Source organism: Euprymna scolopes, chromosome 1 (assembly GCF_053919585.1).
Source record: "Euprymna scolopes isolate OS-2025 chromosome 1, ASM5391958v1, whole genome shotgun sequence".
Classification (NCBI taxonomy): domain Eukaryota; kingdom Metazoa; phylum Mollusca; class Cephalopoda; order Sepiida; family Sepiolidae; genus Euprymna; species Euprymna scolopes.
In genome coordinates this window covers 196,748,502-196,767,660 of record NC_136482.1, presented here as the reverse complement: position 1 = coordinate 196,767,660, position 19,159 = coordinate 196,748,502, and positions in this window count along the sequence as shown.

Genomic DNA, 19,159 nt, shown 5'->3' with positions numbered 1-19,159 from the left:
ACTTTCGGTGAACTGACGATGTACATATGTAAACACTTTTGGTGAATTGACGATCTGCATATGTAAACACTTTTGGTGAACTGACGATGTACATATGTAAAAACTTTTGGTGAACTGACGATGTACATATGTAAACACTTTTGGGTAACTGACGATGTACATATGTAAAAACTTTCGGTGAACTGACGATGTACATATGTAAACACTTTTGGTGAACTGACGATGTGCATATGTAAACACTTTTGGTGAACTGACGATCTGCATATGTAAACACTTTTGGTGAACTGACGATGTACATATGTAAACACTTTTGGTGAACTGACGATGTACATATGTAAACACTTTTGGTGAACTGACGATGTGCATATGTAAACACTTTTGGTGAACTGACGATGTGCATATGTAAAACTTTTGGTGAACTGATGATGTGCATATGTAAACACTTTTGATGAACTGACGATGTAAATATGTAAACACTTTTGGTGAACTGACGATGTGCATATGTAAACACTTTTGGTGAACTGACGATGTGCATATGTAAACACTTTTGGTGAACTGACGATGTACATATGTAAAAATTTTTGGTGAACTGACGATGTACATATGTAAAAACTTTTGGTGAACTGACGATGTGCATATGTAAAAACTTTTGGTGAACTGACGATGTACATATGTAAAAACTGTTGGTGAACTGACGATGTACATATGTAAACACTTTTGGTGAACTGACGATCTGCATATGTAAACACTTTTGGTGAACTGACGATGTACATATGTAAACACCTTTGGTGAACTGACGATGTACATATGTAAAAACTTTCGGTGAACTGACGATGTACATATGTAAACACTTTTGGTGAACTGACGATGTACATATGTAAACACTTTTGGTGAACTGACGATCTGCATATGTAAACACTTTTGGTGAACTGACGATGTACATATGTAAACACTTTTGGTGAACTGACGATGTGCATATGTAAACACTTTTGGTGAACTGACGATGTGCATATGTAAACACTTTTGGTGAACTGACGATGTACATATGTAAAAACTTTTGGTGAACTGACGATGTGCATATGTAAACACTTTTGGTGAACTGACGATGTACATATGTAAAACCTTTTGGTGAACTGACGATGTGCATATGTAAACACTTTTGGTGAACTGACGATGTACATATGTAAACACTTTTGGTGAACTGACGATGTACATATGTAAACACTTTTGGTGAACTGACGATCTGCATATGTAAACACTTTTGGTGAACTGACGATGTACATATGTAAACACTTTTGGTGAACTGACGATGTGCATATGTAAACACTTTTGGTGAACTGACGATGTGCATATGTAAACACTTTTGGTGAACTGACGATGTACATATGTAAACACTTTTGGTGAACTGACGATGTGCATATGTAAACACTTTTGGTGAACTGACGATGTACATATGTAAAACCTTTTGGTGAACTGACGATGTGCATATGTAAACACTTTTGGTGAACTGACGATGTGCATATGTAAACACTTTTGGTGAACTGACGATGTGCATATGTAAACACTTTTGGTGAACTGACGATGTGCATATGTAAACACTTTTGATGAACTGACGATGTAAATATGTAAACACTTTTGGTGAACTGACGATGTGCATATGTAAACACTTTTGGTGAACTGACGATGTGCATATGTAAACACTTTTGGTGAACTGACGATGTACATATGTAAACACTTTTGGTGAACTGACGATGTACATATGTAAAAACTTTTGGTGAACTGACGATGTACATATGTAAAAACCTTTGGTGAACTGACGATGTGCATATGTAAACACTTTTGGTGAACTGACGATGTACATATGTAAAAACTTTTGGTGAACTGACGATGTACATATGTAAAAACTTTCGGTGAACTGACGATGTACATATGTAAACACTTTTGGTGAACTGACGATGTGCATATGTAAACACTTTTGGTGAACTGACGATCTGCATATGTAAACACTTTTGGTGAACTGACGATGTACATATGTAAACACTTTTGGGTAACTGACGATGTACATATGTAAAAACTTTCGGTGAACTGACGATGTACATATGTAAACACTTTTGGTGAACTGACGATGTGCATATGTAAACACTTTTGGTGAACTGACGATCTGCATATGTAAACACTTTTGGTGAACTGACGATGTACATATGTAAACACTTTTGGGTAACTGACGATGTACATATGTAAAAACTTTCGGTGAACTGACGATGTACATATGTAAACACTTTTGGTGAACTGACGATGTGCATATGTAAACACTTTTGGTGAACTGACGATCTGCATATGTAAACACTTTTGGTGAACTGACGATGTACATATGTAAACACTTTTGGTGAACTGACGATGTACATATGTAAACACTTTTGGTGAACTGACGATGTGCATATGTAAACACTTTTGGTGAACTGACGATGTGCATATGTAAAACTTTTGGTGAACTGATGATGTGCATATGTAAACACTTTTGATGAACTGACGATGTAAATATGTAAACACTTTTGGTGAACTGACGATGTGCATATGTAAACACTTTTGGTGAACTGACGATGTGCATATGTAAACACTTTTGGTGAACTGACGATGTACATATGTAAAAATTTTTGGTGAACTGACGATGTACATATGTAAAAACTTTTGGTGAACTGACGATGTGCATATGTAAAAACTTTTGGTGAACTGACGATGTACATATGTAAAAACTGTTGGTGAACTGACGATGTACATATGTAAACACTTTTGGTGAACTGACGATCTGCATATGTAAACACTTTTGGTGAACTGACGATGTACATATGTAAACACCTTTGGTGAACTGACGATGTACATATGTAAAAACTTTCGGTGAACTGACGATGTACATATGTAAACACTTTTGGTGAACTGACGATGTACATATGTAAACACTTTTGGTGAACTGACGATCTGCATATGTAAACACTTTTGGTGAACTGACGATGTACATATGTAAACACTTTTGGTGAACTGACGATGTGCATATGTAAACACTTTTGGTGAACTGACGATGTGCATATGTAAACACTTTTGGTGAACTGACGATGTACATATGTAAAAACTTTTGGTGAACTGACGATGTGCATATGTAAACACTTTTGGTGAACTGACGATGTACATATGTAAAACCTTTTGGTGAACTGACGATGTGCATATGTAAACACTTTTGGTGAACTGACGATGTACATATGTAAACACTTTTGGTGAACTGACGATGTACATATGTAAACACTTTTGGTGAACTGACGATCTGCATATGTAAACACTTTTGGTGAACTGACGATGTACATATGTAAACACTTTTGGTGAACTGACGATGTGCATATGTAAACACTTTTGGTGAACTGACGATGTGCATATGTAAACACTTTTGGTGAACTGACGATGTACATATGTAAACACTTTTGGTGAACTGACGATGTGCATATGTAAACACTTTTGGTGAACTGACGATGTACATATGTAAAACCTTTTGGTGAACTGACGATGTGCATATGTAAACACTTTTGGTGAACTGACGATGTGCATATGTAAACACTTTTGGTGAACTGACGATGTGCATATGTAAACACTTTTGGTGAACTGACGATGTGCATATGTAAACACTTTTGATGAACTGACGATGTAAATATGTAAACACTTTTGGTGAACTGACGATGTGCATATGTAAACACTTTTGGTGAACTGACGATGTGCATATGTAAACACTTTTGGTGAACTGACGATGTACATATGTAAACACTTTTGGTGAACTGACGATGTACATATGTAAAAACTTTTGGTGAACTGACGATGTACATATGTAAAAACCTTTGGTGAACTGACGATGTGCATATGTAAACACTTTTGGTGAACTGACGATGTACATATGTAAAAACTTTTGGTGAACTGACGATGTGCATATGTAAACACTTTTGGTGAACTGACGATGTACATATGTAAAAACTTTTGGTGAACTGACGATGTGCATATGTAAACACTTTTAGTGAACTGACGATGTACATATGTAAAAACTTTTGGTGAACTGACGATGTTCATATGTAAAAACTTTTGGTGAACTGACGATGTACATATGTAAACACTTTTGGTGAACTGACGATGTACATATGTAAAAACTTTTGGTGAACTGACGATGTGCATATGTAAACACTTTTGGTGAACTGACGATGTACATATGTAAACACTTTTGGTGAACTGACGATGTGCATATGTAAACACTTTTGGTGAACTGACGATGTGCATATGTAAACACTTTTGGTGAACTGACGATGTGCATATGTAAACACTTTTGGTGAACTGACGATGTACATATGTAAAAACTTTTGGTGAACTGACGATGTGCATATGTAAACACTTTTGGTGAACTGACGATGTACATATGTAAAAACATTTGGTGAACTGACGATGTTCATATGTAAAAACTTTTGGTGAACTGACGATGTACATATGTAAAAACATTTGGTGAACTGACGATGTACATATGTAAAAACTTTTGGTGAACTGACGATGTGCATATGTAAACACTTTTGGTGAACTGACGATGTACATATGTAAAAACTTTTGGTGAACTGACGATGTGCATATGTAAACACTTTTGGTGAACTGACGATGTACATATGTAAAAACTTTTGCTGAACTGACGATGTGCATATGTAAACACTTTTGGTGAACTGACGATGTACATATGTAAAAACTTTTGGTGAACTGACGATGTACATATGTAAAAACTTTTGGTGAACTGACGATGTACATATGTAAACACTTTTGGTGAACTGACGATGTACATATGTAAAAACTTTTGGTGAACTGACGATGTACATATGTAAAAACTTTTGGTGAACTGACGATGTACATATGTAAAAAACTTTTGGTGAACTGACGATGTGCATATGTAAAAACTTTTGGTGAACTGACGATGTGCATATGTAAACACTTTTGGTGAACTGACGATGTACATATGTAAAAACTTTTGGTGAACTGACGATGTGCATATGTAAACACTTTTGGTGAACTGACGATGTACATATGTAAAAACTTTTGCTGAACTGACGATGTGCATATGTAAACACTTTTGGTGAACTGACGATGTACATATGTAAAAACTTTTGGTGAACTGACGATGTACATATGTAAACACTTTTGGTGAACTGACGACGTACATATGTAAACACTTTTGGTGAACTGACGATGTACATATGTAAAAACTTTTGGTGAACTGACGATGTACATATGTAAAAACTTTTGGTGAACTGACGATGTGCATATGTAAACACTTTTGGTGAACTGACGATGTACATATGTAAACACTTTTGGTGAACTGACGATGTACATATGTAAACACTTTTGGTGAACTGACGATGTACATATGTAAACACTTTTGGTGAACTGACGATGGACATATGTAAAAACTTTTGGTGAACTGACGATGTGCATATGTAAAAACTTTTGGTGAACTGACGATGTGCATATGTAATAACATTTGGTGAACTGACGATGTGCATATTTAAACACTTTTGGTTAACTGACGATGGACATATGTAAAAACTTTTGGTGAACTGACGATGTACATATGTAAAAACTTTTGGTGAACTGACGATGTACATATGTAAACACTTTTGGTGAACTGACGATGTACATATGTAAAAACTTTTGGTGAACTGACGATGTACATATGAAAAACTTTTGGTGAACTGACGATGTGCATATGTGAACACTTTTGGGGAACTGACGATGTACATATGTAATAACTTTTGTTGAACTGACGATGTACATATGTAAAAACTTTTGGTGAACTGACGATGTACATATGTAAAAACTTTTGGTGAACTGACGATGTGCATATGTAAAAACTTTTGGTGAACTGACGATGTACATATGTAATAACTTTTGTTGAACTGACGATGTACATATGTAAAAACTTTTGGTGAACTGACGATGTACATATGTAAAAACTTTTGGTGAACTGACGATGTGCATATGTAAAAACATTTGGTGAACTGACGATGTACATATGTAATAACTTTTGTTGAACTGACGATGTACATATGTAATAACTTTTGGTGAACTGACGATGTACATATGTAAAAACATTTGGTGAACTGACGATGTGCATATGTAAACACTTTTGGTGAACTGACGATGTTCATATGTAAAAACTTTTGGTGAACTGACGATGTACATATGTAAAAACTTTTGGTGAACTGACGATGTGCATATGTAAAAACTTTTGGTGAACTGACGATGTGCATATGTAATAACATTTGGTGAACTGACGATGTACATATGTAAAAACTTTTGGTGAACTGACGATGTGCATATGTAAACACTTATGGTGAACTGACGATGTACATATGTAAAAACTTTTGGTGAACTGACGATGTACATATGTAAACACTTTTGGTGAACTGACGATTTACATATGTAAAAACTTTTGGTGAACTGACGATGTGCATATGTAAACACTTTTGGTGAACTGACGATGTACATATGTAAAAACTTTTGGTGAACTGACGATGTACATATGTAAACACTTTTGGTGAACTGACGATGTGCATATGTAAACACTTTTGGTGAACTGACGATGTTCATATGTAAAAACTTTTGGTGAACTGACGATGTACATATGTAAAAACTTTTGGTGAACTGACGATGTGCATATGTAAACACTTTTGGTTAACTGACGATGTGCATATGTAAACACTTTTAGTGGACTGACGATGTGCATATGTAAAAACTTTTTGTGAACTGACGATGTGCATATGTAAAAACTTTTGGTGAACTGACGATGTGCATATGTAAACACTTTTGGTGAACTGACGATGTACATATGTAAAAACTTTTGGTGAACTGACGATGGACATATGTAAAAACTTTTGGTGAACTGACGATGTGCATATGTAAAAACCTTTGGTGAACTGACGATGTGCATATGTAAAAACTTTTGGTGAACTGACGATGTACATATGTAAAAACTTTTGGTGAACTGACGATGTACATATGTAAACACTTTTGGTGAACTGACGATGTACATATGTAAACACTTTTGGTGAACTGACGATGTTCATATGTAAAAACTTTTGGTGAACTGACGATGTACATATGTAAAAACTTTTGGTGAACTGACGATGTGCATATGTAAAAACTTTTGGTGAACTGACGATGTACATATGTAAACACTTTTGGTGAACTGACGATGTGCATATGTAAACACTTTTAGTGAACTGACGATGTGCATATGTAAAAACTTTTGGTGAACTGACGATGTGCATATGTAAAAACTTTTGGTGAACTGACGATGTGCATATGTAAAAACTTTTGGGGAACTGACGATGTGCATATGTAATAACATTTGGTGAACTGACGATGTACATATGTAATAACTTTTGTTGAACTGACAATGTACATATGTAATAACATTTGGTGAACTGACGATGTACATATGTAAAAACTTTTGGTGAACTGACGATGTACATATGTAAAAACTTTTGGTGAACTGACGATGTGCATATGTAAAAACTTTTGGTTAACTGACGATGTACATATGTAAAAACTTTTGGTGAACTGACGATGTACACATGTAAAAACTTTTGGTGAACGGACGATGTGCATATGTAAACACTTTTGGTGAACTGACGATGTACATATGTAAAAACTTTTGGTGAACTGACGATGTTCATATGTAAAAACTTTTGGTGAACTGACGATGTACATATGTAAAAACTTTTGGTGAACTGACGATGTACATATGTAAAAACTTTTGGTGAACTGACGATGTACATATGTAAAAACTTTTGGTGAACTGACGATGTACATATGTAAAAACTTTTGGTGAACTGACGATGTACACATGTAAAAACTTTTGGTGAACGGACGATGTGCATATGTAAACACTTTTGGTGAACTGACGATGTACATATGTAAAAACTTTTGGTGAACTGACGATGTTCATATGTAAAAACTTTTGGTGAGCTGACGATGTACATATGTAAAAACTTTTGGTGAACTGACGATGTGCATATGTAAAAACATTTGGTGAACTGACGATGTGCATATGTAAAAACTTTTGGTGAGCTGACGATGTGCATATGTAAAAACTTTTGGTGAACTGACGATGTGCATATGTAAAAACTTTTGGTGAACTGACGATGTACATATGTAAAAACTTTTGGTGAACTGACGATGTACACATGTAAAAACTTTTGGTGAACGGACGATGTGCATATGTAAACACTTTTGGTGAACTGACGATGTACATATGTAAAAACTTTTGGTGAACTGACGATGTTCATATGTAAAAACTTTTGGTGAACTGACGATGTACATATGTAAAAACTTTTGGTGAACTGACGATGTACATATGTAAAAACTTTTGGTGAACTGACGATGTACATATGTAAAAACTTTTGGTGAACTGACGATGTACATATGTAAAAACTTTTGGTGAACTGACGATGTACACATGTAAAAACTTTTGGTGAACGGACGATGTGCATATGTAAACACTTTTGGTGAACTGACGATGTACATATGTAAAAACTTTTGGTGAACTGACGATGTTCATATGTAAAAACTTTTGGTGAGCTGACGATGTACATATGTAAAAACTTTTGGTGAACTGACGATGTGCATATGTAAAAACATTTGGTGAACTGACGATGTGCATATGTAAAAACTTTTGGTGAGCTGACGATGTGCATATGTAAAAACTTTTGGTGAACTGACGATGTGCATATGTAAAAACTTTTGGTGAACTGACGATGTGCATATGTAAAAACTTTTGGTGAACTGACGATGTTCATATGTAAAAACTTTTGGTGAACTGACGATGTACATATGTAAAAACTTTTGGTGAACTGACGATGTACATATGTAAAAACTCTGGGTGAACTGACGATGTACATATGTAAAAACATTTGGTGAACTGACGATGGACATATGTAACAATTTTTGGTGAACTGACGATGGACATATGTAAAAACTTTTAGTGAACTTACGATGTACATATGTAAAAACTTTTGGTGAACTGACGATGGACATATGTAAAAACTTTTGGTGAACTGACGATGTACATATGTAAAAACTTTTGGTGAACTGACGATGTGCATATGTAAAAACTTTTGGTGAACTGACGATGTACACATGTAAAAACTTTTGGTGAACGGACGATGTGCATATGTAAAAACTTTTGGTGAACTGACGATGTACATATGTAAAAACTTTTGGTGAACTGACGATGTGCATATGTAAAAACTTTTGGTGAACTGACGATGTTCATATGTAAAAACTTTTGGTGAACTGACGATGTGCATATGTAAAAACTTTTGGTGAACTGACGATGTTCATATGTAAAAACTTTTGGTGAACTGACGATGTACATATGTAAATACTTTTGGTGAACTGACGACGTACATATGTAAAAACTTTTGGTGAACTGACGATGTGCATATGTAAAAACTTTTGGTGAACTGACGATGTGCATATGTAAAAACTTTTGGTGAACTGACGATGTACATATGTAAAAACTTTTGGTGAACTGACGATGTGCATATGTAAACACTTTTGGTGAACTGACGATCTGCATATGTAAAAACTTTTGGTGAACTGACGATGTGCATATGAAAAAACTTTTGGTGAACTGACGATGTTCATATGTAAAAACTTTTGGTGAACTGACGATGTACATATGTAAAAACTTTTGGTGAACTGACGATGTACATATGTAAAAACTCTGGGTGAACTGACGATGTACATATGTAAAAACTTTTGGTGAACTGACGATGTACATATGTAAAAACTTTTGGTGAACTGACGATGTACATATGTAAAAACTTTTGGTGAGCTGACGATGTGCATATGTAAAAGCTTTTGGTGAACTGACGATGTGCATATGTAAACACTTTTGGTGAACTGACGATGTGCATATGTAAAAACTTTTGGTGAACTGACGATGTTCATATGTAAAAACTTTTAGTGAACTGACGATGTACATATGTAAAAACTTTTGGTGAACTGACGATGTGCATATGTAAAAACTTTTGGTGAACTGACGATGTTCATATGTAAAAACTTTTGGTGAACTGACGATGTACATATGTAAATACTTTTGGTGAACTGACGATGTACATATGTAAAAACATTTGGTGAACTGACGATGGACATATGTAACAATTTTTGGTGAACTGACGATGGACATATGTAAAAACTTTTAGTGAACTGACGATGTACATATGTAAAAACTTTTGGTGAACTGACGATGGACATATGTAAAAACTTTTGGTGAACTGACGATGTACATATGTAAAAACTTTTAGTGAACTGACGATGGACATATGTAAAAACTTTTGGTGAACTGACGATGGACATATGTAAAAACTTTTGGTGAACTGACGATGTACATATGTAAACACTTTTGGTGAACTGACGATGTACATATGTAAAAACTTTTAGTGAACTGACGATGGACATATGTAAAAACTTTTGGTGAACTGACGATGGACATATGTAAAAACTTTTGGTGAACTGACGATGTACATATGTAAAAACTTTTAGTGAACTGACGATGGACATATGTAAAAACTTTTGGTTAACTGACGATGGACATATGTAAAAACTTTTGGTGAACTGACGATGTACATATGTAAAAACTTTTGGTGAACTGACGATGTACATATGTAAAAACATTTGGTGAACTGACGATGTGCATATGTAAACACTTTTGATGAACTGACGATGTAAATATGTAAACACTTTTGGTGAACTGACGATGTGCATATGTAAACACTTTTGATGAACTGACGATGTGCATATGTAAACACTTTTGATGAACTGACGATGTGCATATGTAAAAACTTTTGGTGAACTGACGATGTACATATGTAAAAACTTTTAGTGAACTGACGATGGACATATGTAAAAACTTTTGGTGAACTGACGATTGACATATGTAAAAACTTTTGGTGAACTGACGATGTACATATGTAAACACTTTTGGTGAACTGACGATGTACACATGTAAAAACATTTGGTGAACTGACGATGTGCATATGTAAACACTTTTCATGAACTGACGATGTACATATGTAAAAACGTTTGTTGAACTGACAATGTACATATGTAATAACATTTGGTGAACTGACGATGGACATATGTAAACACTTTTGGTGAACTGACGATGTACATATGTAAACACTTTTGATGAACTGACGATGTAAATATGTAAACACTTTTGGTGAACTGACGATGTGCATATGTAAACACTTTTGATGAACTGACGATGTGCATATGTAAACACTTTTGATGAACTGACGATGTGCATATGTAAAAACTTTTGGTGAACTGACGATGTACATATGTAAAAACTTTTAGTGAACTGACGATGGACATATGTAAAAACTTTTGGTGAACTGACGATGGACATATGTAAAAACTTTTGGTGAACTGACGATGTACATATGTAAACACTTTTGGTGAACTGACGATGTACACATGTAAAAACATTTGGTGAACTGACGATGTGCATATGTAAACACTTTTCATGAACTGACGATGTACATATGTAAAAACGTTTGTTGAACTGATAATGTACATATGTAATAACATTTGGTGTACTGACGATTGACATATGTAAACACTTTTGATGAACTGACGATGTACATATGTAAAAACATTTGGTGAACTGACGATGGACATATGTAAACATTTTTGGTGAACTGACGATGTGCATATGTAAAAACTTTTGTTGAACTGACGATGTACATATGTAAAAACATTTGGTGAACTGACGATGGACATATGTAAAAACCTGTAACTTTGTGAAATTAACTTTTTCGTAGTTAGAAACCCTGAGTCTGTCTGCCTTTCTTTCCCGGTGCGCATATGAAGCTTTGTTTTTGCTTTTCAGCAGAAATCAACGCAGAGCCGAGACGCTGAGTATTTTATGTAAAGATCTCCCGGTAGAGACGATCACGAGCCACATTTTTGGATGAGATTAGAGACCAGTTGCTGACCTGAGCGGGATATTTTTTCACAGATTATAGGTAATTATACCCTGGACAATGATTTTTACAGGCAGAATGTTCTTACAAAGAAATTCTGCGCATGGAAATTTTGTCTGACGCTAGATTCACACAGGACTAATGGGTATTCTTTTCAGTCTTAGTAGCTAGACGTGTTTTTATTTATATAATACTAGCTGTACCCTGTTACGCGTTGCTGTGGCTCAAATTGGCACAATGGAAAAAGCATCTTTCTTATAGGCTATAATTTTCCATTTCGTATGGGTACAAGGTTTTTGTTGTTCCATTTTCTTAGCTGATGTAGAGATTTTCTTGTTTGGTGACTCTTGAATACGTAACATAAATTGTCCATTTGAAAAAACAGTCAGTGTGTAACTGTAAGCCACACAATTGTAAAGATCGTTCTCTGTGCTGTGTTGATGGTTATTGCAAACGACAATAAAATTTGAAAGTGCAATTTCCTAAAATGTAATGATGTATCCGGTGGAATCATAGGAATGCATGGAATGAAGATATATTCATCTGTGAAAGGTCCTGTTATGATTGTTGTTTCTATGATATTGTTTGTTAATTTTTTTTTTTACGGCGAGTCATGTGCCATTGCAAAGCTTGGATTGGTTTATATTTTACAACATGATAGTTAGTTCGCCAAATTTCAGTTGCAATACATGCGGTGGCATCCCTGGCAAATATAACTGTTGGATAATTAACCACTTTATCTGCTTTCACAACAGTGTCGATGGATTTGTATTTGACTACCTCACTTGGAATTTTACATTGAATAATAGCGTGGACGTCTTTGTATTGACCTGAAAGAATAGCTCATTCACTCAGTCAAGTGGAATTCTTATAATTTGAATATCTGCAAAAACCTTTTAAACTAACTCTTCTTTTGATGTAATAAAATTACAGAAGTTAAAAGTCAAAGTATTTTGCACTTATCTCTGATCAGCTGGCACTTTTCCGTACCCAGTTTCCCACAAGTGATGCAAAAATTTATGTGCGGATTGAACAGTCTGCAACTGGATATGCATATTTTGAGTTAAGCTTAATGCCTACACATGGCAGAAAAAAGTAGAGTATTTGAGGCATGCACTTATTTCATCTGCTGGTGTTGATTGAAGAATAACAGATAACCTTTGTCTGAAATCTCATGCAAGCAATATTACTGCATTCCCAAATGGTCTGACATTGCCACGCAAATCTTGCAAGGATCGACCAAGAGCCTACAGTGATTTTTTGCGTACGATTCTCGATTGATCCTAAACAATAAGTTTGCATATCTGCAATATTTTCTCCCATATTGGATGTTTTGGAGATGTCGAAAATGAGATTTTTGAAAAATTTAATGTTTCAAGTAGAATAAATAATTCTTCTACTTGGCAGCAGGGTCGCAGGCATCCCTCATGCAGCTAGGGCTAAGGCTATGTCATTTTGTTACCAAATGGCTGCCAAAATCAATTTAATTAGAAAGGTTTTACCAGTTACTTCTGGTTCTGTTCAAGTAGCAGTAATTTCCAAATAACTTCTATTCTCACAGTCAGTAAATTAGGTGACTAAAATAGGATTTATCCATGTTTTGACAATGCCTTATTCACTGTAATTAATTTAGGAGACTAAAATAGGATGAGGGATCAGAGATGGACAGATAGAGAGGAAGATATATAGATAGAAAAGAGAAAGTGAAAGGAAAATAGAGAAAGAGAAAGTGAAAGGAAAATAGAGAAAGAGAAGGAGATAGAGAGATAAAGGGATTGATAGATAAACAGAGAGGGGAAGAGTTAGAAACAGAGAGGGATGAGACAGAGGAAAGGAGAGAGATAGGGGAGTTAGAGAGAGAAAGGGGCTCAAAGAGAGATGGAGAGGGTGATATAGAGAGAAATATAGATTGAGAGAGGGAAAGGGAGAGATGGATAGAGAGAGATATTAAGAGAGAAAGAGAGAGGGGGAGAGAAACAGAAGGTGAACTACACTTCAGCGTTTTTTTCCTCGTTCAGTAGAGAAGAAATCTTTCGAGACTGAGGTAGATTTAATTTTTTATTACTATCCAGAGTACCCTTTTTTCGGGAGCTAGATTTTCCACACATTAGAAACCGACCGGGTTATCTGTACTTTCACCTAACAAATTAATAAAAGATAAAGATATTGTAAAATTTGAATTTAGTGTGAAAATACTATTTAAAAAATAGCACGATAGCATAAGTGCATAAGTACCATTTTAGGTACTCCTTGGACGTTGAGTTCCATGGCGACCAGCATAATTATTTAATGGTCGCTCTCTTAGCCCCCCGCCCTAGTCAAGGCTAATGCATGCGCACGTAATATTTTTTTTTATTTACTGATGTTGGCTTATTAACTAAACGATTTATTTATAATTTCGTAACCCTTAAACGCATGCCGGAAGATTAAATTGGTTCATTATTGTTGTAATAAAAAAATAATTCAACACAACACCAAAAACACATATTAATGATAAATGATTTATTATTCTATTCATTGAAATTTACTAATTTTTAAATAAAAAAGTAAAAAAGTTAATAAAAAATAGTTGCTTATGTGCGCATGTAAAAATGTTTATAAAAGTGAGAAATTATTTTAATCATTTCAAAGACTTACTATTTTTTTATTTTTAGATTAAGTCCACCTTATAATCACCCCCAACCTCCTAATCTTAAGCACAGCTTCCGGAATAAACACCATTTTTGGAGGAGGGGTGAAAAAATATTTGCAAAATTTAACTAATATTTGTTGTCAGCATACGCACCCGAAAATACTATTTAAAAAAAAGGAGGCGTTCAGTGCCCGTTGCAGAGTAGATCTATTTATCAATAAAAGTTGCAGAGAAGTAGATTTATTTATCAATAAAAGTCGTCATTTAAAAAAGAAAGCTGTGGAGGTGGGCCTAAATGTAAATATTTACCCCCCAAATTATCCACTCCTGTAAATTAAAAATGTCTGTAAAAGTGAGAAATTATCAATACATGGTTTAGTTTTTTTTAAAAATATTCATGAAAAGAGTTAAGCCAACATAAGTAAATACATGAATTACAAATGTTTATAAAAGTTAGAAATTATTAATAAATGTTTAGTAACTTTTTTCTTTTAATATTCATAAGGAGTAAAACTTTTTCCAATATTCATGAAACATGTTAAGCTAACGTAAATAAATAAATGTTTGTAAAAGTGACAAATTCAGGTTTAGTTACTTTTTTATTGATGAAAAGAGTTAAGCCAACGTAAATAAATAATGTTTGTGAAAGTGCGAAAGGCAACGTAAGTAAATTAATGATAAATGTTACGTGCTTATGCGTTAGCCTTGACTAAGGGGGGCTAAGGGAGCGACCATTAAATAATTCTGCTGGTCGCCATGGAACTCAACACCCAAGGAGAACCCCATTTTATTTTAAATATTTATTTTCCAAAGGACTGTTTGAATAAATCAACAATGAATAAAATAGTGCTTCCACCCTTTATTGCCAAAATTAGAGACGCCATTTTTTCCACGCACTTGCTATCCAAATCTAAGAGAGACATCATTATACGGCCGAACGATTGCTTCCGGAAAGGGAAAGAATAAATTTACCAAAATTAACATTTATTACTTCCGGAAACGTAAAATTAAACTAAAATTATCATTTATTACTTACAGAAACTTGGTAAACCGATATTACTGGAGAAAATGAATCTTGACAATTCAAAAGAAAAGAACTATGAAAAAAAGTAATTAAAGAAAGTGAAAAAAGAACATATATCCATGTTTCGATTTAATTAATGGGAACGGGAAAGTTTTTCATGGGACATTTTTTTTTATTAAAAACAGGAAATTAAAATGATATATTCATAAGAATTTAAACTGGGCGACCGCCATTTGAAAACCAAAACAAAACCAAAACATTTATTAGTTTTTTTTGTTTATTTTTTCGTTTGTGTGTGTGTGTGTGTGTGTTTACGAACAAATAAATAATTTTATACATTTTTTTTAATTAAAGCAACTTTGAAAGGCCAACAACAAATTAATTTAAATGATTGTTTTGTTTTCTTTTTAACGGAGAAGTGGGTTGTTTTTTATTTTTATTTTTTTTCACTGAGAATCGAAATATAATTATAAAACTATTCATTGAAAAGTTTGCGTAAAAAATATAATTTTAAGAAAACAATTTTGAAATGAAAATATTTTTTTTCGAACAAATAAATAATTTTAAACATGCTTTTGAATTGTCAAGACTTTTTGTCAAATAAATACATTTCAACCAATTTTTGCAATGAATAATAAATAGCAACTTCGTTAATTTTACGACTCGCTCCAGCATATTATAAACATACTAACCTCCCCATGTTAAAACGGATCTCGGAATGAACACCCCCAACCTCCCCATGTTAAGAACGGCTTTTGAGGTTTGTGGAAGGGTATTTTTGATTTGAAAGCCGTTTTTAACATGGGGAGGTTAGCGTGTTTATAATACTCTGAGACATATCGTAAAAATGAAACAGTTTAGAAAAAGTTAAAACAAACTTTTTTATGTAAACAATGCCGTGAAAGAAACTAAACAATTAAAACGTAATGTTTCATGAGTGAAAAGCCTTAAGATATTTAAAATTAAAAAATTGGTGAAATACATAAATGAATTTAAATTTAAAAAATATGGGATTTTTTTGTGCTAATGCAGAGAGTGATCCGCGCTATTTTATAAATCGTATTTCCACGTTTAATTACAATTTTATATGTTTTTTTATTCAATTGTAAGGTTAAAGTACAGAATAGGTACAAAACACCATCCCTTCCCCATGTTAAGAATGGCTTTTTAAATAATAACGTTATTATTTAAGCACTGATCACTCTCTGCATGAGTACCTTTTTTTTTACCAATCTTGTAATTCGAGAGTAGTTGAAACAGAAGTTACCGGAAATAAAACCGGACTGTCTCGCAGAAACGACTTACGAAAAATATTTATATTTTGATTAATATTTTTATAATTCGCAATGTTAAATAATTTTAATAATATGCAAACATTCATTGACTGTACATATAGCTATTCTGAAAATTTCAATTAAATTGGTAATGTAGAAATATAGTTTTATCGATGTTGAACGAACCAAGAATTACGTTTATATATATATATATATATATCTATATCTATATCTATATATATATATATATATATATATATATATATAGATTACGAGTCTTATTAGGCGAGTTTTTTTATATAATATTACGAAAGGAAACCAGAAATAAGTACTCAATCGATAAGAATTTAAAGGCTAAGAATGTCTTTTCATGCTGTAGAGAACAGAAGAGATATTCACTCATATGATTGCGAAGTTGATTTTGTACTTAAAAAAAATGATCATTCTGACTGGCACATCCTCCGATTCCGCAGAAATATTCTATAACTGTAATATATAGATCGATGCAAACGTTTTTGCTGGTTTTTAGAAGCATCATTTAAAAGCATTGTAATTTATTTATTGATGTCGTTATTAAACATATCATTATAATTAATTTATAACATTTTCATTCATTAAATCATCATTTATATTTTTGAAATACTTTCATCCATGTTGACCTGAAAACGATGACCTGTTTGTCTCATCAGAGAAGAAATCATCTTCTATGATAATGATCGTCTTTACACAGCATTACTGACTAAATCTCTCCTAGAAGAATTTGGTTGGAAAATCTTGCCATCTTTTGCATTTTTCCACCCTCCCCGATTATCAATTATTTCGATGATTGCAAAAGAATTTAGATCATCTTAGATTATCATCACGAGAGGAGATTAAACAGTAGAATATCAAACATGAGTCAAATTAATATTTCATATCAAAACATAAACAATTTCACAAATGAAGCATTTATAATGGGATTGAATTATAGAAGGCAAAGCTCGTTATTCTTATGAACAAGGACTTTTATGAAAGCACAATTTTTTTTAATTTTTAAAATGAAATTTTTAATCGACAAAACTTTTGCATCGATTCGATAGAAGTAGATACCTTCTCAAATGTTAGAATATGCCGACCATTTTTACAGCAACCAAATATCTCTTTGTTTTTTTTTTGTATCATAACACGCCTTTTGAATAATTCATTTCTATAATTGTACTGAATGGACTTTAAGATAAAAGAAGTTCTAAAATCCCAAACAAAATACCTAATTTTTAATTGGTTCCACCATTTTCCATTTTTGGAAAAATCTCATCACAAACAATTCTTGAATAACATTTTAATGATTATATTACATTATTTTCTAAATTATTCTTTTCTAAATTTTTATTATTTTCTAAATTATTTTTTTCTAAATTTTTATCTCCTGTCAATTTTGTTTCAAGTAACCAGTTTCTTTTTGCAAATGATTATTATATTGCAACAAAACCAAATTTGAATCAAAGAATAAAAACAAAAAAAACAAACGCGCACAATTGACTTAAGATTTCTCTCATCCGCCATTTTGTCGTTTTTGGTATATTTAAGAGTTGGGCCCCCATATGTATTTATTGTTTTTGGCCCACTCCCGGAAGTTGAAAAGAATTTTTTTTTTTACATGGGGGTCACCACTTATCAAGGCCCGAAGGCCACTCAGGGATAAGGGTTATTTCGTGTACAGTAATCAATGAGATAGTATTGTAGTAATCATTAGTATTGAGGGTTTTGATAGAGTGTCTTACTTAAGGGGGCGGTTTGTCAGGAGTTTATTTATGTTGGACTTGAAGACGTCCAAGTTGTAGTCGGAGAAACCACAGTAGCCTTGACAAGGGAAAATATGTCGATTTAGTTCTGTAAATTTCCGAGTATATTTAACTTTGCTTTGTCGATTAAGTGAAGAATCAACTTTAAAAGGAATTAATTCTTTTTAAAATTCTTTTTAATTCTCTTTTCATGAGCCGATATATATATATATATATATATATATATATATATATATATATGTGTGTGTGTGTGTGTGTGTTTGTGTGCGTGTGTGTGTGCGTGTGTTGCCTAAATAGCCCCTGAAGTTAAGCAATGATTAGGCTGGCCAGTACTAGATGGGTGAACATTTTGGGAATGCTAGGCAGCGTATGTGTTGGAGAAAACTCCT